The following is a 20,961-nucleotide window of genomic DNA, read 5'->3' on the forward strand; positions in this document are numbered from 1 at the left end:
GGTTTCGGGTGGACCAAAGGGTCTCCTTCACGGAGTTGATGGTCTTCCAGCAGCAGTTGATATCTGTCTCTGTATGTGTTTCGGGGAACAGCCCGTAGAACGCAGCGTCGTGTGTTCCCAAGCTGTTTGGGATGAACCGGGACAGATACCAATGCATCTCACTCCACATCTTCTGCACGAAGGGGCAATCCATGAAGACGTGGATGACGCTCTCGACCCTGCCGCAGCCTCGAGGGCGGTTCGCGGTGGCGCTGTGATTCCGTTTGTTTTGGAACGACCACACTGGGAGGCCCCTTCTCACCAACACCCAAGCTACTGGTGCCTGTTGGTCAGTTCTGGCGACGAGACGTTCTGCCAAATGGCATCGACTGTCTGGTTGGGGAACTGCCCGATCGGATCCACGCTTGGGGTCCACATGCATGACCACTGCCGATAGTTGCTGAGGTGCGGGATTCCACATTCCTGCAAGAACAGCAGGTCCCTCTTGACCCTGGACAGGTAGTTCAGGGTCGCAGCGCATTGCGTAGTCGATTTAACACAATGCATGTTTATGGATGCAAATTTTAAAGCCATTTTAAAAATACTAAAAGGACAAACATTAAGGTCCTATAATTACATTAGTCCGGGTTCACCATTACTCTCCATTTCCATCCATTGGTCCTGATTCTGCATTTGTGGAGTGTGCATGAACTTCTGGACAGTCCAAGGGCTGAGGAATGAGGCCTGTCCTCCGTTGGAGGAGTGTCCGCACTCGGGGGTTGTCGACGGGGCCTCGTGGGGTGGTGCGTCTGTGAGATCCATGACCAGGTTCGGTTCCTCGGCCTTTGCCGGTCGTTCGCTCTCTGCGACTGTTGTGCTGCTCCCGGTTGCCCAGAGATGGGGGACATTGTTCTCCATGTCGCTTCGCCCTGTTGCCCGGAGTTGGGGGACTTCGCTCTCCATGTCGCTTCTCCCGGCGTCCTGGAGTTGCGGTGTGCTGGGCTCATTGCTGCTCTTGATGCCCTGGAGCTGCCAAATTCCTGGAGCTGGAGCCTGCTGTCTGTGTCACTGGTTTCAGTTGTGTATTGCCTATTCCTTTGAGGGTCGGTGGGACTCTCCCCTTTTCCTTTTTCGTCAGCTGAGTAGCATCCACTGTCGTCCGTTGGTGGCTCTCAGCACCTGTTGCTGCTGGTTCCACCTTTGGCCGTCAGTTCCTCTGATTTTCGGGACTTCTTTTTCTTTTGCTGTGATATCCAACTTTCTTCTGCCGCTGGCTCACTTTCCATCGGCTCTGGTGCTCAGGGAGAGTCTCGGGGCTGAGTGTCGGGATTTGGTTGGTTTCCTCAACGCTCACTTCCTGCTCTTTGTCCTCCTCCTTGTCGTTGGCTCCTTCACGGGGTCCACGGCAGTGGGGAGGGATCTGGCCTCCTTTGGGGCAGCCACAACTGCTGCTCTCTTCTCCTTTATCACCTCGCCTCTCGCTGCCTGTGCATAGCTGTGTCTGGTTTGGGCAGGGCTTGTACAAATGAGCAGCCTCTCCAAACAGGTTGCAGCACTTGGCCTCCTGACAGTCCAGTGTCTGATGGCCCTCCTCCCTGCAGTTCCTGCAGATCATCGCCTTGCAGGAGGCCGCCTCATGCCCAGGTTTGCCGCAGGATCGACGCACTCTGGGCTGCCCCTGTTACACCGCGTATCCATGACTCATCCCAATCACGAAACTCGATGGGAAATGAATGATTTTGCCCTTGTCATCCACCCTCAGCATCACCTTGATGCTCCTCTTGCTCGTCCAGATCCTGAACATGTCCGCGATGTCGATGCTCCGATTTGCTCCTTCCGCTTATCTCTTGAGGAACATCAGCACATCAATTACTGGCACATGCGGGTTGAACGTGTGGGCCGTCAGCATCCGTTCCATCCCCTGCGGGAGCGTGAAGAGCATCTCCGCAGTGAGAAGTGACAATGGCGCTTCCTTCCCCTTCTCCTTGAAGGCCTGGAGTATCTTTAGGCATCCTGCGACATCCCTGAAGGTCACGTCGAAGTATCTGTCCTCGGGAAGTCCTGCGGGCAGGAGGTGTCCATGGCCGTGAATCCGCAGGCTTCGAGAAGTACTTTCTTCACGAAGATGTTTCGTTGCCACGGCGAGGTTCCTTCACCCGTCCTTGCGGTCAGCCTGACGGTGTTGCACACCCTGTGCCCAGGTGCTCGGGAAGCTCTGGCCGCTATGTCCGCTGCAAAAAAAAACTTTTTACCCTCCTGGAAAAAGGTGTTAGACCGGTCTCCGGCCAGCCTTAGGATCCAGCTCTACATCAGCAAAGCTCCAACTGGTTATAGCTGATTTTACTTGCTCGTCCTGGGGCCCGACCTTCGTGATCATTGAAGCGACCCTGCTCCCACTTTTTTTGGACAGCAGGTGCTGGTAATGGTTCTGATGATTCCATTTACAGCTCCTCTAGACCCATCTTTTGTTTCTTTACTTGTCCCATTACCACCCTCCTTGTCTTGCACCATCATCCCTTTGTCATTTAATCACTCCTGCCCTCCACCCTATCAGAGACCTTCCCTTTTGTTCTTTCCTCTCCTTCCTCTCCCTCCCCAACTTTCCCTGGCTCTGTACTTGCTTAAAAACTGTTTAATCTTCAACTTCTTCCAATTCTGACGAGGGGTCATCGACCTGAAATGTTAACTCTATTTCTTTCTCCACAGTTGCTGCCTGGCTCCCTGAGTATTTCCAGCATTTTCTGTTTTTATTTCAATCATATTATGATCACTTTTTTTTCAAAAAATATACTTTATTCATAAAATTTGCAGCAGTACATACAATACAGTTCTCATATCACATTCCAAATGTACACAATACAGATTATGCAATTTGCAGGTGACATCAAGTGCAGTTCAATGAAACACATTGCACATAATTACAGTTCATGACATTCTAGGGTGCCTCATTGCATCACAATCAATACAGGTGATTCATTACAGATACATTACAGATTTATTACGGGTACAATGGCGGGAAGGCTCTAAACGGTTGCCTTTCCCCACAGAGCCTTTGCGGCGGACGCACCCATCCTCAGTGCGTCCCTAAGCACTTAGTCCTGGACCTTGGAATGTGCCAGTCTGCAACACTCGGTCGAGGACAGCACCTTGCACTGGAAGACCAGCAAGTTTCGGGCAGACCAAAGGGCGTCTTTCACCGAGTTGATGGTCTTCCAGCAGCAGTTGATGTCCGTCTCAGTGTGCGTCCCCGAGAACAGCCCATAGAGCACAGAATGCTGTGTTACGGAACTGCTCGGGACGAACCTGGACAGATACCACTGCATCTCTCTCCAGACCTTCTTTGCAAAGGCACATTCCAGAAGGAGATGGGTGACGGTCTCGTCTCCACCGCAGCCTCCTCGGGGACAGTGTGCGGTGGTGCTGAGAGTCCAGGAGTGCATGAAAGATCTGACGGGAAGGGCCCTTCTCACCACCAGCCAAGGTCTTGGTGCTTGTTTGAAAGCTCTGGCGATGAGGCGTTCTGCCAAATGACATTGACAGACTGCTTGGGGAATCAACCGACAGGATCCACCATCTCCTTTTCTCGCAGGGTCTCGAGGACGTTATGTGCGGACCACTTGCTGATCACCTTGTGGTCAAAGGTGTTTTTCTGCACAAACTTTTCCACGAAGGACAGGTGGGGTGGACCGGTCCAACTGGACGGAGCGTTCCGTGGCAGTGTGGCCAGGCCCATCCTTCTCAACACCGGGGACAGGTAGAACCTCAGCACGTAGTGACACTATGTGTTTTTTGTACAGAGGGTCTACACACAGCTTGATGCAGCCGCACACAAAGGTGGCCATCAAGATGAGGGCCACGTTGGGCACGCCTTTCCCCCCTTTCTCCGGACATTTGTACATCGTGACCCTGCGGACACGGTCCATTTTTGATCTCCAGATAAAGCGGAAGATGGCTCGGGTGACTGTCACGGCGCAGGAGCGAGGTATGGGCCAGACCTGCACCACGTACAGCAACACCGAGAGCACCTCGCACCTGATGACCAGGCTCTTGCCCACGATCGAGAGGGATTGTCGATCCCACAGTCCCAGTTTCTGCTTAACCTTGGCAATACACTCTTCCCAGTTTTTGGTCCACGGCCCGGTCCCCTCGAACCAGATCCCCAGCACCTTCAGGTATTCCGACTTGACGGTGAAGGGGACAAAGAATTGGTCGGTCCAATTCCCAAAGAACATGGCCTCGTTCTTGGTGCGATTTACCCTGGCCCCCGAGGCCAGTTCGAACTGGTCGCAGATGCTCATCAATCTGTGGACCGACAGCTGATCTGAGCAAAAGACGGCAACGTCGTCCATGTGCAGGGAGGCCTTGACCTGAGTGCCTCCGCTGCCTGGGATCGTCACCCCTCTTATGTCCGCATCCATCCTGATGGACTCAGCAAAGGGCTCAATGCAACACACAAACAAGACGGAGGAGAGAGGACAGCCCTGACTGACTCCAGATTTGATCGGAAAGCTTTCTGATTCCCACCCGTTGATTGAAACGGTGCTACTGATGTTTGTGTAGAGCAGTTGGATCCAATTGCGGATTCCCTCCCCAAACCCCATTTTGGAGAGCATGTCCATCATGTACGTGTGGGATATTCTGTGAAAGGCCTTCTCCTGGTCCAGGCTGATCAGGCAGGTGTTCACCCCCCTGTCCTGTACGTAGGCGATCGTATCCCTGAGTAGCGCCAGGCTATCAGAGATCTTCCTGCCGGGTACGGTGCAGGTCTGATCGGGGTGGATCACCACTCTCCCGCTTGCTGTCGTCTAGAACCTCCGTGATAGACGACAAGAAGGACTGGGAGGCCGCGCTGTCTGTGGGCTTCGCGTCGTAGAGTCCGGCATAAAAGGATTTGCAGATCCTCAGTATGTCGGGCTGCGAGGACGTGACCGAGCCGTCCTCTTCCTTCTGGCTGCTGATCACAGAGCTCTCTCTGTGCACCTTTTGGAAGAAGAAACGCAAGCAAGTCTCGTCCTGCTCCACGGAGCGGACTCTGGACCGGAAAATGATCTTGGAGGCCTCGGAGGTAAAGAGCGAAGCTTGCTGGTCCTTCACCTCTCTGAGTTCCTCCCCGACATCGATCCCCATCGACTGCAGCAGGAGAAGATTCTGCATGCTTTTCTGGAGTCGGGACGTTTCCCTCTGCCTCTCTCTCGCCTTCTGAACACCTTTGAGGATGAAGAACCTCTTGATGATCGCCTTGATGGCTTCCCACCAGTGCACTGGGGAATCAAAGAGGGGCTTCCATGTCCCCCTGCCCACTCTCTGATCGTCCTGTAGGTGACAGTCGGCCAGGAGGAGGCAATGGTCAGAGAAGAACACCGGTGTGACCTTGATGGATCTGACCTTGAGCTTCCGGGACACAAACAGGAAGTCTATCCTGGAACGGATGGACCCATCTGGTCTGGACCAGGTGTATTGATGCGCCGCTCCATCTGCAGGGTTGCTGAAGACGTCGCACAGCTTGGCGTCTTTCACCGCTTCCATCAGGAGTTTGGACGTTGTGTCCAGTTTGTTGTTGGCTCTGCCGGATCGTCCAGCCGCATCGATGATGCAGTTGAAGTCACCGCCGAGAATGACCGGCTTGGACGTCGCCAGCAGCAGTGGGAGCTGCTGGAAGACGGCCAGCCACTCGCTCTTCAGAGCCGGGGCGTACACGTTGATCAGCCGGAGCGGAGCGTTTTTTGTGATCACTATTAGATAAATGTTCACGCACCATAAGGATGTTGACAAAATCTGGCTCATTTCTCATTATTAAATCTAATGTGGCCTGACCCCTTGTTGATTCTAGGGCATATTGTAGCAGAAAGATGTATTTTTTTGAAATAAAAAAGACACTACCCCCATCCCCCACCAGCCTCTAGAGCTGTCCTCCGGCCTGTTACTATGCTCCCCTTCTCCCGGCCTCTAACCCTGATCAAACATCACACCTCACACTATTTTCCAGCCTCCTACCATGCTCTATACTCCCATTGCCCCTTGGGTGTCTAACCACTCTCTACCCTTTCTCTCCTGAAGTCTGCTACTATCCTCATGTTGTTTACCACATTTCAAGATTTGTGTCATCTGGAAATTTTGAAATTTTGCCCCCTATACCCAAGCCCAGATAGTGAATTGTGAATGTTGTAAACATGTACGTTTGAAGTATTTTTAATATTTTGGTTTGCTTTATTTCACCCCAAAAGAATAAACACGCCTTCATTTCTTGCTTTTTGTCGTTTTCAAATATATTCCGTAAATGAAAGTGGAATACAGATATTGAATGGATCAACAGTTAAAATTAACACCACAGATACATCAACAAGTCTAGTTTCTATGTCAAATATACATTTAAATTCAAAAATTTGAGAGCAGTGAAATGGATGCTAGATTTTGGAGTGGATCCCTCAGTTGCCTCCTTTCCATACACGGCTCTGAGCTCTGTCTCTGCTCTCATTGTGTCAGTGGCTTCTTCTATGAACTAAAATACGGTTTGTTCACTAACGGAAACTGCTGATTAAAATTTCTCATCTGAAAGTTCAAACACAGAGAGAGAATAAACATATAAACTAAAGTTGTACCCAAGTGAGAATTGCACACGTCACTGTCAACTCAGCCTCCACAAAGCTCAGAGCTCATTTACATACCCATAATGTTCGACATGGTACTTTCAAAGCAAGCTTCAGGTTTGACTGTAATTTTCACGGAGATTGAAGATTGTCGTTACTTTTCCACTTGCTGTGTTGCTCTGTGATAATATGTTTTCTCTGGATGGTAGGTCTAGCATCTCAGTACAATGTTAAAGAGGTATGTCATCGCTTAGGAGCAATTGGCTGTGGTTATATCACTCTGGTTTCTCTTCAGATCGTATAAATCTTTCGTCTTTTACTAAAGATTTCCGTGGAGAGGAGCATTTGGAGTTTTAAATAATTTTTTGATGCCCTGCTTTTGTGGGGCTCATTTATTACTGAAAGAAAGATTTATCTTTAGTTGTGTATATGGCATAGGTGTGTCTTGGTAGAATTGTATTTGTTGTGATGAGGTGGCCTTATGTGTATTAGTCATGTAAGGAATCTTACAGCACCAGGTTATAGTCCAACAGTTTTTTTTGAAAATCACAAGCTTTCGGAGGCTTTCTCCTTCGTCAGGTGAGTGTCGGGTTCCTTGAAAATTGCTGCATATATAGTCACAGAACAATGCCTGGTGATTACAGATAATCTTTCCAACTGCCCGTTATCAAGGACATCAAATGAATTGAATAGTGTTCAGACAGAGAAACATGAGATACCAGACTACTGAATATACAAACAGCCAGAACCAAAGACAGAGAGGGAGAGAGAGAGAGAAACATCCGAAAGGAAGAGAAAGAGAGAGAATGACCAGTTGTATTAAAAACAGATAACTTTTTTTCCGCTGGTGGGGTTACGCGCAAAATCGTCAAGCAGAAATTGATCGCCAAGTTCCGCACCCATGAGGACGGCCTCAACGGGGATCTTGGGTTCATGTCGCGCTACACGTAACCCCCCCAGCGGAAAAAAAAGTTATCTGTTTTTAATACAACTGGTCATTCTCTCTCTTTCTCTTCCTTTCGGATGTTTCTCTCTCTCTCTCCCTCTCTGTCTGTGGTTCTGGCCGTTTGTATATTCAGTAGTCTGGTATCTAATGTTTCTCTGTCTGAACACTATTCAATTCATTTGATGGCCTTGATAACGGGCAGTTGGAAAGATTATCTGTAATCACAAGGCATTGTTCTGTGACTATATATGCAGTAATTTTCAAGGAACCCGACACTCACCTGACGAAGGAGAAAGCCTCCGAAAGCTTGTGATTTTCAAATAAAACTGTTGGACTATAACCTGGTGTTGTAAGATTCCTTACATTTGTACACCCCAGTCCAACACCGGCATCTCCACATCATGTGTATTAGTCAGGCAGCAAGTGCTTGGATTTTGGATAAATTGTGGAAGTGCAATGTGTGAAATATTTACATTTTTAGGATTAGGCAGTACGTGTTTCAAATAACTGGCACAGATGGGCTGGGTGGCAGCCTCCTGTGCTGTAAAACTGACTTCAGTAGGGCTCATGTACTATTGGTGGGGCAGAGGGAGGGGGGTGATTGGAGTCATAGTGCAGGATGAGATGTGAGGCTGGAGGAGTTGTAAAAGGTGGTGAGGCTGAGGTGGATTTTGAAGATGACATTAAATTCTCATCCTCATCTTTGAATCACTCCATACATTGCCCCCCTCCCTATCACCATAACTTCCTCCAGCCATAAAACCCTCCGAGAACTCTGCTCTGCTCCAACTCTGGCCTTTTTGCATCCATCACTTTCTGCGCCCACCATTGCTGGCCATGCCTCAGCCATCTCGGCCATAAATTCTGGAATTTCCTCCATAAAGCTCTCCACCTCCCTTCTCCTTTATGGCGTTCCTTAGAACCTATCGCTTTGAATAAGCTTTTGGTCACTTGTCCTAATGTCTCCTTCTTTGACTTGGTGTTAATTTTTGTCTGTTTACACTCCTGTAAGCCCATAGGGACGTTTTATTATGTCAAAGGTGCTATAAAAATGTAAGTTGTTGTCCCAAGGCCCTTCACAGGAGCGTTATCAAACAAAATTTGATACCGTATCACATAAGGGGATGTTAAGACAAAGCTTGGTCAAAGAGGTAGGTTTGAAGGAGTGTATTAAAGGAGGAGAAAGAGGCGAAGAGGTCTAGGCAGCTGAAGGCATGGTCACCAATGGTGGAGCGATTAAAATTGGGGATGTGCAAGCGGCTAGAGATGGAGGAGCGCAAAGGTCTTGGAAAGTCAAAGGATTGGAGGAGGTTACAGAGATAAGGAGGGACGAGGGCAAGGAAGGATTTGAAAAGAAGAATGAGAATTTTAAAATCGAGGCCTTGCCGGACTGGGAGCCATTTTAGGTCAGCGCGCACAGGTGTGATGGGTGAAGGGGACTTGGTGCGAGTTACGATACAGGCAGCAGAGTTTTGAATGAGCTCCAGTTTACGGAGGGTGGAATATGGGAGGCTGGCCAGGAGAACATTGGAATAGTCAAGCCTCGAGGTAACAAACGCATGCATGAGGGTTTCAGCAGCGAATGCGGTGAGGTAGTGGAGGAGACGGGCGATGTTACGTAGGTGGAAGTAGGCGGTCTTGGCGATGGAGTGGATCGGGGTTTGGAAGCTCATCTAAGGGTCAAATAGAACATGAAGGTTGCGAACGGTCTGATTCAGCCTGGAACTGTGGCCAGGGAGAGGGACAGAGTTGGTGGCGAGGGAACGGAGTTTGTGGCGGGAACCGAAGACAATTGCTTCGGTCTTGCTAATATTTAGGCTCAATACGAGGTCCTTTGCTTTGTGTGGTATATGGTAACAATTTGGACTTAAACGTAGGGGGCATGATTAAGAAATTTGCGGATGACATAAAGATAGGCCGTGTGGTTGATAGTGAGGAGGAAAGCTGTAGACTGCAGGAAGATTTCAATGGACTGGTCAGATGGGCAGAAAAGTGGCAAATGGAGTTCAATCTGGAGAAGTGTGAGGTCAAGCAGTTGGGGAGAGCAAACAAGGATTACACAATAAATGGGAGGATACTGCGAGGTGCAGACGAAGTGAGGGACCTTGGAGTGCATGTCCACAGATCCCTGAGCTAGCGGGACAGGTAGATAAGGTGTTAAGAAGGCATATGGAATGCTTTCCTTTATTAGCTGAGGCATAGATTATAAAAGCAGGGATGTTATGCTGGAACTGTATAAAACACTAGTTAGGCCACAGCTTGAGTACTGCGCACAGTTCTGGTCACCACATTACAGGAAGGATGTGATTGCACTACAGAGGGTGCAGAGGAGATTTACGAGGATGTTGCCAGGACTGGAGAATTTTAGCTATGATGACAGATTGGATAGGCTGGGATTGTTTTCCTTGGAACAGAGGAGGCTGAGGGGTGATTTGATTGAGGTATACAAAATTATGAGAGGCCTAGATAAAGTGACTAGGAAGGACCTATTTCCCTTACGGGAGGGGTCAATAACCAGGGGGCATCGATTTAAAGTGATTGGTAGAAGGATTAGAGCAGAAATTCGGAAAAAAATTTTCACCCAGAGGGTGGTGGGTGTTTGGAACTCACTGCCTGAGAGGGTGGTAGAGGCAGAAACCCTCAACTCATTTAAAAAATACCTGGATGTGCACCTGAAGAGCCGTGACCTGCAGGGCTACGGACCAAATGCGGGAAAGTGGGATTAGGCTGGGTGGCTCGTTTCTCATCCGGTGCGGACACGATGGGCTGAATGGCCTCCTTCTATGCGTAAATTTTCTATGATTCCATTTAGTTGGAGGAAATTTTTGCTCATCTGGATGTTGGACAAGCAACGTGACAAATCAAAGGCAGTGGGGGGGCGTAGAGCGAGGTGGTGGTGTGGTAGAGCTGGTTGTTGTCAACGTACATGTGGAACCAGACATGTTTTCGGATGATATTGCTGCGAGGCAGCATGTAGATGAGAAATAGGAGGGGGACAAGGATAGATCCTTGGGGGACTCCAGAGGTAACGGTGTGCGAGTGTGAGGAGAAGCCATAGCAGGTGATTCTCTGGCAATGACTGGATAGATAGGAATGGAATCAGGCATAGGCAGTTGAACCCAGATGGCCGATGGAGGAGAGGCGTTGGAGGAGGATGGTGTGGTCAACCGTGTCAAAGGCTGCAGACAGTTCGAGAAAGATGAGGTGGGATAGTTTACTACAGTTACAGCCACATGGGATGTCATATGTGACTTTGATAAGGGCCATTTCAGTGCTGTTGCAGGGGCAGAAACCTCATGTAAACTTGGAAATGTAGTAAACAGTGAGGAGGATAGCTGCAGACTGCAGGAGGACATAAACAGACTGGTGAAATGGGAAGACACATGGGATATGAAATTGAACGCAGAGAAGTGTGAAGTGATGCATTTTGGAAGGAAGAATGGGAAGAGGTAATATAAAGTAAATGTACAATTTTAAAGCGGGTGCAGGAACAGAGAGATCTGTGGCTTCAAATACACAAATCTTTGAAGGTGGCAGGAAAAGTTGATAAAGTTGTTGTAGAAGCATACGGGATCCTGGGCTTTATAAATAGAGACAAAGAAGTTATGCTAAACCTTTATAAATAACTGGTTAGGCCTCAGCTGGATTATTGTATCCAATTGTGGGCACCACAGTTTCGGAGGGATGTCAAGGCCTTGGTGAGGGAGCATTGATTTACTAGAATAGTACCAGGGATAAGGAACTTCAGTCGTGTTGAGAGAACAGAGAAGGTTAAGAGGGGATTTAATAGAGGTGTTCAAAATTATGAAGGGTTTTGTTCGAGTCGGGGACCTGGAGAAGAGATCAGGGTGCCGGGGAGCACATACAGAGAATAAGCATACGACGTAAACTTGTACCCAAGTAAGAATTGTACATAAATAAAAACAGAAAATGCTGGAAATATTCAACAAGTCAGGGTGCATCTGTGGAGAAAGAAAGGGAGTTAACGTTTCAGGACAATGACCCTTCGTCAGAACTGGAAGAAGCTGAAGATTAAACAGTTTTTAAGCAAGTACAGAGCCAGGGAAATTGGGGGGGAGCGGGGTGCGAGGGGAGGAAAGAACAAAAGGGAAGGTCTGTGATAGGGTGGAGGGCAGGAGTGATTAAATGACAAAGGGATGATGATGCAAGACAAGGAGGGTGGTAATGGGACAAGTAAAGAAACAAAGATGGGTCCAGAGGAGCTGTAAATGGAAACATCAGAACCATTACAAGCACTTGCTGTCCAAAAAAATGGGAGCAGTGGTTATGGTCTGAAATTATTGAAATCAGTGTTGAGTCCAGAAGGTTGTAAAGTGCCTAAACGAAAGATGAGGTGCTGTTCCTCGAGCTTAGGTTGAGCTTCAATGGAACAGTGTAAGAGGCCGAGGACAGAGAGGTCAGAGTGGGAGTGGGACGGGGAATTAAAATGGCAAGCGACCAGCAGGTCAGGGTCACACTTGCAGACTGAGCGGAGGTGTTTAGCAAAGCGATCACCCAGTCTGGGTTTAGTCTCCTCAATGTGGAAGAGACTATAAGACCATAAGACCATAAGAGATAGGAGCAGGAGTAGGCCATTCAACCCCTCGAGCCTGCTCCGCCATTTAATGAGATCATGGCTGATCTGATTTTTACCTCAACTCCACTTTCCCGTCCTTTCCCCATATCCCTTGCTGATCAAAAATTTGTCTAACTCAGCCTTTAATGTATTCAATGACTCAGCCTCCACAGCTTTTTGGGGTAAGAATTCCAAAGATTCATGACCCTCTGGGAGAAGAAATTCCTCCTCATTTCCGTCTAAAATGGGCGACCCCTTATTCTGAGACTATGCCCCCTAGTTTTAGATTCCCCCATGAGGGGTAACATCCTCTCAGCATCGACCCTATCGAGTCCCCTCAGAATCTTGTATCTTTCAATAAGATCTCCTCTCATTCTTCTAAACTCCAATGAGTATAGACCCAACCTGTTCAATCTTTCCTCATAAGACACCCCTTCCATACCCGGAATCAACCTAGTGAACCTTCTCTGAACTGCCTCCAGTGCAAGTATGTCCTTCCTTAAATAAGGGCACCAGAACTGTACGCAGTACTCCAGGTGAGACTGCAGCGTGAGCAGCGAATACAGTATATTAAATTGAAAGAAGGACAAGTAAATCGCTGTTTCACCTGGAAGGAGTGTATGGGGCCCTGGGCGGTGGGAATGGAAGAGGTGAAAGGCAGGTGTTGCATCTCCTGCGCTGGCACGGGAAGGTGCCATGGGGAGGAGAGCGGGTGTTGGAAGAGTGGACCAGGGTGTCGCGCAGGGAGCAATCCCTTTGGATTGCTGAAAGGAGAGGGAAGGGGAAGAAATGTTTGATGGTGGGATCGCGCTGGAAATGACGGAAATGGCGGAGGATGATATGTTGAACGTGGAGGCTGGTGGGGAGGAAGGTGAGTATAATTGGTCCCTATCATGGTCTGGGAGGGAGGGGAAGGGGTGAGGGCCGAAGTGCGGGAAATAGGACGGACACGGTCGAGGGCCCTGTCAACTACAGTGGAGGGTATTCCTCAGTTGAGGAAAAAGGAAGATGAATCGGAAGCACTGGTGTGGAAGGTGGCATCGTCAGAACAGATGTGACAGAGACAGAGAAGCTTGGAGATGGGAATATAATCCTTACAGGAAGCGGGTTGGGAGGAAGTGTAATGAAGGTAGCTGTGGCAGTCGGTGGGCTTATAATAGATATTGGTTGACAGTCTAACCCCAGAAATGGAGATAAGGAAGTTGAGGAAGGCAAGGGAAGAGTCAGAGATGGACCATGTGAAGGCGAGGGAAGGGTGGAAATTGGAAGCATGGGTGATGACATTTTCCAGTTCGGGGTAAAAGCATGTAGCTGCTCCGATACAGTCATCAATGTATCGGAAAAAGAGGTGAGGGAGGGGACCTGAGCAGGACTGGAACAAGGAATGTTCCACATATCCCACAAAAAGGCAGGCATAACTAGGACCCATACGGGTTCCCACAGCGACACCTTTTATTGTACACGTCACTGTAAACCCAGCCTCCACAAAGCTCAGAGCTCATTTACATACCCATAATGTTCTACATAGTACTTTGCAAAAAGGCAAAATAAACTTCAGGTTTGACCGTGGTTTTCACCGAGATTGAAGATTGTCATTACTTTTCCACTTGCTGTGTTGATCTGTGGTAATATGTTTTCTCTGGATCTTAGTTCTAGCGTCTTAGTACAATGTTAAAGAGGTATGTCATCGCTTAGGAGCAATGATCTGAGGTTGAGTCCTTACATTACTCTGTTTTCTCTTCAGATCGTATAAATCTTTCGCCTTTTACTAAAGATTTCCGTGGAGAGGAGTGTTTGGAGTTTTAAATAATTTTTTGATGCCTTGCTTTTGTAGGGCTGAGTTATTGCTAAAAGAAAGATTTATCTTTAGTTGTGAATATGTAGTAGGTGTGCCCTGATTGTTATTGTGATGAGGTGGCCAAAGGTTCATTACTCAGGCTGGCAAGTGCTTGGGTTTTGGATAAATTCTGGAAGTTCAATATGTTATATATTTACATTTTTGGGACTAAGTTGTGCGTGTCTCAAATAATTGGCGTAGATGGGCCTGGTGGCGGCCTCCTGTGCTGTAAAACTGATTTTAGTAGGGCTCATGCACGAATGGTGGGGCAGAGGGAGAAGGGTGATACACAAAGGTTGGAGTCATAGTGCAGGATGAGATGTGAGGCTGGAGGAGTTATAAAAGTCGAGTGTGGTGATGCTGAGGTGGAGTTTGAAGATGACATTAAATTCTCATCCTCGTATTCCATGGTCTCGCCCCCTCCCTATCACCATAACTTCCTCCAAATTTTCAATCCTCCGGGAACTCTGCGTTGCTCCAACTCTGGCCTTTTGCGCTCTGGAATTCTCTCCATAAACCACTTCAACTCTCTCCTCTTTTAAGGCGCTCCTTTAAACTTACCTCTTTGACCAAGCTTTTGGTCACTTGTCCAATTGTCTCCTTCTTTGACTTGGTGTCTATTATTGTCTGTTTACGCTCCTGCGAAGCACATAGAGACGTTTTCCTAAGTTAAAGGCACTATATAAATGTAAGTTGTTGTTGTGGTTGAATTCATTGTTTTTTAAGATATGATTTGTTTTAAAAGTGCCTGTATTTCACTCATTGTGAATGAAGATCGGAGGGACGGGAGGAAAATCGGGGGGCCGTGGAAGAAAGTTGGGGGGCCAGGAGGAAGGTCGGTGGGGCCAGTGAAGAAGGTTGGGGGCCAGGAAGAATATCGATGGGGCCAAGGAGGAAGGTCGGGGGCCGGGAAGAAGGTCGGGGGCCGGGAAGAAGATTGGGGAGCCAGGATGAAGATCAGAAGGTTGGAAAAGAGATCATACGGGGGGCCGGGAAAAATCCCGGGCCCGGGAAGAACATTTGGGGGGTCAGGTAGGAGATCAGGGGGCCGGGGAGGAGATTGGGGGGCTGGGACTTGGAGACCTGAGGCCGCTGGAGGTTGGGTGAAGAGTCTGAGTTAGGTGGGGGTCCACAATGGTGCGGGGGTGGGGCGTGGGGGTTGTCCAGTATCGGGGAGAGGGGGGCTCGTTTGATCACGGGGTTCCGGGTGAGCTTGTTGGGCTTGGATGAAGCATTCCTGCTCCTCCGGGCCCACAAACAGTGCAATAAAGGCACTCACCTCATGGATCCAGCCCTTCTCTCCTGCTTTCTGGTCACGTGATTCAGAAGTGATGTGAAACCCGAACAGGTAAGGTTAAATTCATTTTAATGTTGTAATACATGATCTATTAAGTACCTCAAGTATCTCAATGAGGTAAAATGCCCTTTTAAGTATCGGTCTGCTGGCTTTAAGTGGCTGGCTTTAAGTGCTGGCTCTATCCCGTCATCTAAGTCATTGATAAATACAGTGCATAGTTGAGGTCCCAACACAGATCACTGTGGGACAACACCAGTCACATCCTGCCAATTTGAGTACCTGCCAATTTTCCCTACTCTCTGTTTCCTGCCCCTCAACAAATTTCCTAATCGGATCAACAATTTGTCCTCAATTCAACGAGCTTCAACTTCAGCTAACAGTCTCTTATGAGGGACTTTATCGAATGCCTTCTGGAAGTCCACATAAACAACATCCATAGACATTCCCCTGTCCACTACTTTAGTCACCTCTTCAAAAAATTGAATCAGGTTCGTCAGGCACGACCCACCCTTCACAAATCCATGCTGGCTCTGTCTGATCAGCTGAAATTTTTGAAGTTGTTATGTCACTCTATCCTTAATTATACACTCTAGTAATTTCCCGACAACAGATGTTAGGCTAACTGGTCCATAATTCCTTGGTTTCCCTCTCTCACCTTTCTTAAATAGAGGAGTGACATGCAATTTTCCAATCTAAAGGAACAGTACCTGAATCAAGAGGACTTTGGAAGATTATAGTTCGGGCATCTGCAATGTTCTCACCTACTTCCTTTACAATCCTGGGATGGAAAGCACCTGGTCCTTGGGATTTGTCACTTTTTAGTGTCATTCTTTTCTTCATTACTGTTAATTTGCTTACGTTAATTATGGTGAGTCCCCATCCCTGTTTTAAAATTAGTTTCCTTGGGGTATGCGGCATGCTATCCTCTTCCTCTATTGTAAATACTGACGCAAAATAATTATTTAACATGTCCATCATTTCCTTATTTTCATTTACAATATCACCATTATCAGTTTTTAAGGGGCCCACATTGCTCTTGACCACCCTCTTTTTCCTAATATAATTGTAAAAATTCTTTGTGTTGATTTTGATATCCCTTGCAAGTTTCTTTTCATTCTCCCTTTTTGTAGCTCTTACTGTCTGTTTTGTCACCCTTCGATGTTCTTTGTATCTCTCCCAGTCACCAGGATCTGTGCTATTTTTTTCATTTTTGTATGCTTTTTCTTTTAGTTTTATGTTGTCCCTTACCTCTTTTATCGTCCATGCCTGTTTTTTTTTGCAAGTAGAGCTCTTGACCCTTAAGGGTATAAACTGGGGTTTTGCATCACATTAAATTCTTTTTTAAATTTCAAAATATACCTTATTTCATGAAATTTAAGGATACACACCGTTCAATGTAAATGCGCAATTACAATTCAAAATAATACAATATGGATCATACAACCTCCGATCCCATCATTACAATTCAAAACAGAGTACATATCTTATAATACATTCTGTACAATACAAGGTGGGGTGGCCTTACACGGTGGCCTTTCCCCATACAGCCTTTGTGTAGGCCTCACCATGCTTCAGTGCATCCCGCAGCATGTACTCCTGGACCTTGGAGTGTGCCAATCGGCAACACTTGTTCTTGGGCAGCTCCTTCAGCTGGAAGACCAACAGGTTTCGGGTGGACCAAAGGGTCTCCTTCACGGAGTTGATGGTCTTCCAGCAGCAGTTGATATCTGTCTCTGTATGTGTTTCGGGGAACAACCCGTAGAACGCAGCGTCGTGTGTTACCAAGCTGTTTGGGATGAACCGGGACAGATACCAATGCATCTCACTCCACACCTTCTGCGCGAAGGGGCAATCCATGAAGACGTGGATGACGCTCTCGACCCTGCCGCAGCCTCGAGGGCGGCTCGCGGTGGCGCTGTGATTCCGTTTGTTTTGGAAAGACCACACTGGGAGGGCCCTTCTCACCACCACCCAAGCTACTGTTGCCTGTTGGTCAGTTCTGGCGACGAGACGTTCTGCCAAATGGCATCGACTGTCTGGTTGGGGAACTGCCCGATCGGATCCACGCTTGGGGTCCACATGCATGACCACTGCCGATAGTTGCTGAGGTGCGGGATTCCACATTCCTGCAAGAACAGCAGGTCCCTCTTGACCCTGGACAGGTAGTTCAGGGTCGCAGCGCATTGCGTAGTCGATTTAACACAATGCATGTTTATGGATGCAAATTTTAAAGCCATTTTAAAAATACTAAAAGGACAAACATTAAGGTCCTATAATTACATTAGTCCGGGTTCTACATTACTCTCCATTTCCATCCATTGGTCCTGATTCCGCATTTGTGTGGTGTGCACGAACTTCTGGACAGTCCTCGGGCTGAGGAATGAGGCCTGTCCTCCATTGGAGGAGTGTCCGCACTCGGGGGTTGTCGACGGAGTCTCGTGGGGTGGTGCGTCTGTGAGATCCATGACCAGGTTCGGTTCCTCGACCTTTGCCGGTGGTTCGTTCTCCGCGACTGTTGTGCTGCTCCCGGTTGCCCAGAGATGGGGGACATTGTTCTCCATGTCACTTCACCCTGTTGCCCGGAGTTGGGGGACTTCGCTCTCCATGTCGCTTCTCCCGGCGTCCTGGAGTTGGGGTGTGCTGGGCTCATTGCTGCTCCTGATGCCCTGGAGCTGCCAAATTCCTGGAGCTGGAGCCTGCTGTCTGTGTCACTGGTTTCAGTTGTGTTTTGCCTGTTCCTTTGAGGGTAGGTGGGACTCTCCCTTTTCTATTCTCGTCAGCTGAGGAGTAGCCACTGTCGTCCGTTGGTGGCTCGAAGCACCTGTTGCCGCTGGTTCCACCTTTGGCCGTCAGTTCCCCTGATTTCCGGGACTTCTTTTTCTTTTGCTGTGTCTAAGACATAAGGAAAGGGCAAACAAAAAGGCAAAAAATGGCACAGTTGCTGGCAAATGGGAAAGATACAAAGATCAACAAAGGGTCACAAAACAGATAGTAAGGGCTACAAAAAGAGAGTAAGAAAAGAAACTCGCAAGGGATATCAAAACCAATACGAAGAACTTTGTTAGTTATATTAGGAACTGACCCTGACCTGCCGGTTGCTTGCCATTTTAATTCCCAGTGCTACTGCCACTCTGACCTCTCTGTCATCGGCCTCTTACACTATTCCAATGAAGCTCAACGAACAGCACCTCATCTTTCGATTAGGCTCTTTACAACCTGCTGGACTCAACATTGATTTCAATGTATTTTTTTGAAATAAAAAAGACACTACCCCCCCTCCCCCACCAGCTCCTAGAGCTCTCCTCCGGCCTGTTACTATGCTCCCCTTCTCCCGACCTCTAACCCTGATCAAACATCACACCTCACACCATTTCCCAGCCTCCTACCATGCTCTATACTCCCATTGCCCCTTGGGTGTCTAACCACTCTCTACCCTTTCTCTCCTGAAGTCTGCTACTATCCTCATGTTGTTTACCACATTTCCAAGATTTGTGTCATCTGGAAATTTTGAAATTTTGCCCCCTATACCCAAGCCCAGATAGTGAATTGTGAATGTTGTAATCATGTACGTTTGAAGTATTTTTTATATTTTGGTTTGCTTTATTTCACCCCAAAAGAATAAACGCGCCTTAATTTCTTGCTTTTGGTTATTTCCAAATAAATTCCGTAAATGAAAGTGGAATACAGATATTGAATGGATCAACAGTTAAAATTAACACCACAGATACATCAACAAGTCTAGTTTCTATGGCCAAATATAAATTTCAGTATAAACATCTGAGCACAATGAAATGGATACTAGATTTTGGAGTGAATCCCTCAGTTGCCTCCTTTCAATACACGGCTCTGAGCTCTGTCTCTGCTCTCATTAAATCAATGGCTTCCTGTATGAACCAAAATACAGTTTGTTCACTAGCAGAAATTGCTGATTAAAATTTCTCATATGAAAGTTCAAACACAGAGACAGTATAAACATATGAAGTAAACTTCTACCCAAGTAAGAATTGAACACGTCACTGGAAACCCAGCCTCCACAAAGATCAGAGCTCATTTACATACCCATAATGTTCTACATAGTACTTTGCAAAAAAGCAAAATAAACTTCAGGTTTGACCGTAGCTTTCACGGAGATTGAAGATTGTCATTACTTTTCCACTTGCTGTGTTGATCTGTGGTAATATGTTTTCTCTGGATCTTAGTGCGAGCATCTCAGTACAATGTTAAAGAGGTATGTCATCGCTTAGGAGCCATGAGCTGAGGTTGAGTCTTTAGATTTCTCTGCTTTCTCTTCAGATCGTATAAATCTTTCGCCTTTTACTAAAGATTTCCGTGGAGAGGAGCATTTGGAGTTTTTAAATAATTTTTTGATGCCCTGCTTTTGTGGGGCTGATTTATTGCTGAAAGAAAGATTTATCTTTAGTTGTAGATGTGTCTTTAGGTTCATTAGTTAGGCTGCCAAGTGCTTGGGTATTGGATACTCTCTGAAAAGGTAACCTGTTAAATATTTAAATTTTGGGGATTAGGTGTTCCGTGTTTCAAATAACTGGCGTACATGGGCTGGGTGGTGGCCTCTGTGCTGTAAAACTGACTTTAGTAGGGCTCATGTGCCAATGGTGGGGCAGAGGGAGAGGGGTGATGCAGAGAGATTGGAGTCACAGTGCAGGATTAGATGTGAGGCTGGAGGAGTTATGAAAGTAGAGTGTGGTGATGCTGAGGTGGAGTTTGAAGATGACATTAAATTCTCATCCTCGTGTTCCATGGTCTCGTCCCCTCCCTATCACCATAACTTCCTCCAAATATACAATCCTCCGTGATCTCTGCGTTGCTCCAACTCTGGCCTTTTGCGCTCTGGAATTCTCTCCATAAACCTCTTCAACTCTCTCCTCTTTTAAGGCGCTCCTTTAAACTTACCTCTTTGACCAAGCTTTTGGTCACTTGTCCGAATGTCTCCTTCTTTGACTTGGTGTCTATTATTGTCTGTTTACGCTCCTGCGAAGCACATAGTGACGTTTTATAGAATGTTGAGGGGCCGGGAGGAAGGTTGGTGGGGCCAGGTAAGAAGGTTGGGGGCCAGGAAGAATATCGGTGGGGCCAAGGAGGAAGGTCGGGGGCCGGGAAGAAGGTCGGGGGCCGGGAAGAAGATTGGGGAGCCAGGATGAAGATCAGAAGGTTGGAACACAGATCATGCGGGGGGGCCGTGAAAAATCCCGGGGGCCGGGAAGAGCATTTGGGGGGTCAAGTAGGAGATCAGGGGGCCGGGGAGGAGATTGGGGGGCTGGGACTTGGAGACCTGAGGTCGCTGGAGGTTGGGTGAAGAGTCTGAGTTAGGTGGGGGTCTACAATTGTGTGGGGGTGGGGCGTGAGGGTTGACCAGTATCGGGGGGAGGGGGGCTCGTTTGATCACGGGGTTCCAGGTGAGCTTGTTGGGCCTGGATGAAGCATTCCTGCTCCTCCGGGCCCACAAGCAGTGCAATAAAGGCACTCACCTCATGGATCCGGCCCTTCTCTCCTGCTTTCACCTCACGTGATTCAGAAGTGATGACAAACCCGAACAGGTAAGGTTAAATTCATTTTTATGTTGTAATACATAATCTATTAAGTACCTCAAGTATCTCAATGAGGTAAAATGCCCTTTTAAGTATCGGTCTGCTGGCTTTAAGTGGGGGCGGGACTTCCTGGTGTCTGCTGGCTGCACACATACAAGCCTGCCTGGATTAAACCCGGAAGTGGGCGAGTTGG

At 47.8% G+C, this 20,961-nt stretch overlaps 3 non-coding genes across 3 annotated transcripts; all 3 read left to right on the top strand.

Moving 5' to 3' along the window:
• The first annotated feature begins 6,841 nt into the window (after positions 1-6,841).
• LOC137320339 (U5 spliceosomal RNA) lies at positions 6,842-6,955 on the top strand. The gene has a single exon (XR_010962495.1). It is a non-coding gene; the product is annotated as a U5 spliceosomal RNA (small nuclear RNA).
• Positions 6,956-13,812: 6,857 nt separating this feature from the next.
• On the top strand, positions 13,813-13,926 carry LOC137320345 (U5 spliceosomal RNA). Its single transcript, XR_010962500.1, has one exon. It is a non-coding gene; the product is annotated as a U5 spliceosomal RNA (small nuclear RNA).
• Positions 13,927-19,495: 5,569 nt separating this feature from the next.
• LOC137320327 (U5 spliceosomal RNA) lies at positions 19,496-19,610 on the top strand. Its single transcript, XR_010962484.1, has one exon. It is a non-coding gene; the product is annotated as a U5 spliceosomal RNA (small nuclear RNA).
• Positions 19,611-20,961: the final 1,351 nt, after the last annotated feature.

This window comes from Heptranchias perlo, chromosome 3 (assembly GCF_035084215.1).
Source record: "Heptranchias perlo isolate sHepPer1 chromosome 3, sHepPer1.hap1, whole genome shotgun sequence".
Classification (NCBI taxonomy): Eukaryota; Metazoa; Chordata; class Chondrichthyes; order Hexanchiformes; family Hexanchidae; genus Heptranchias; species Heptranchias perlo.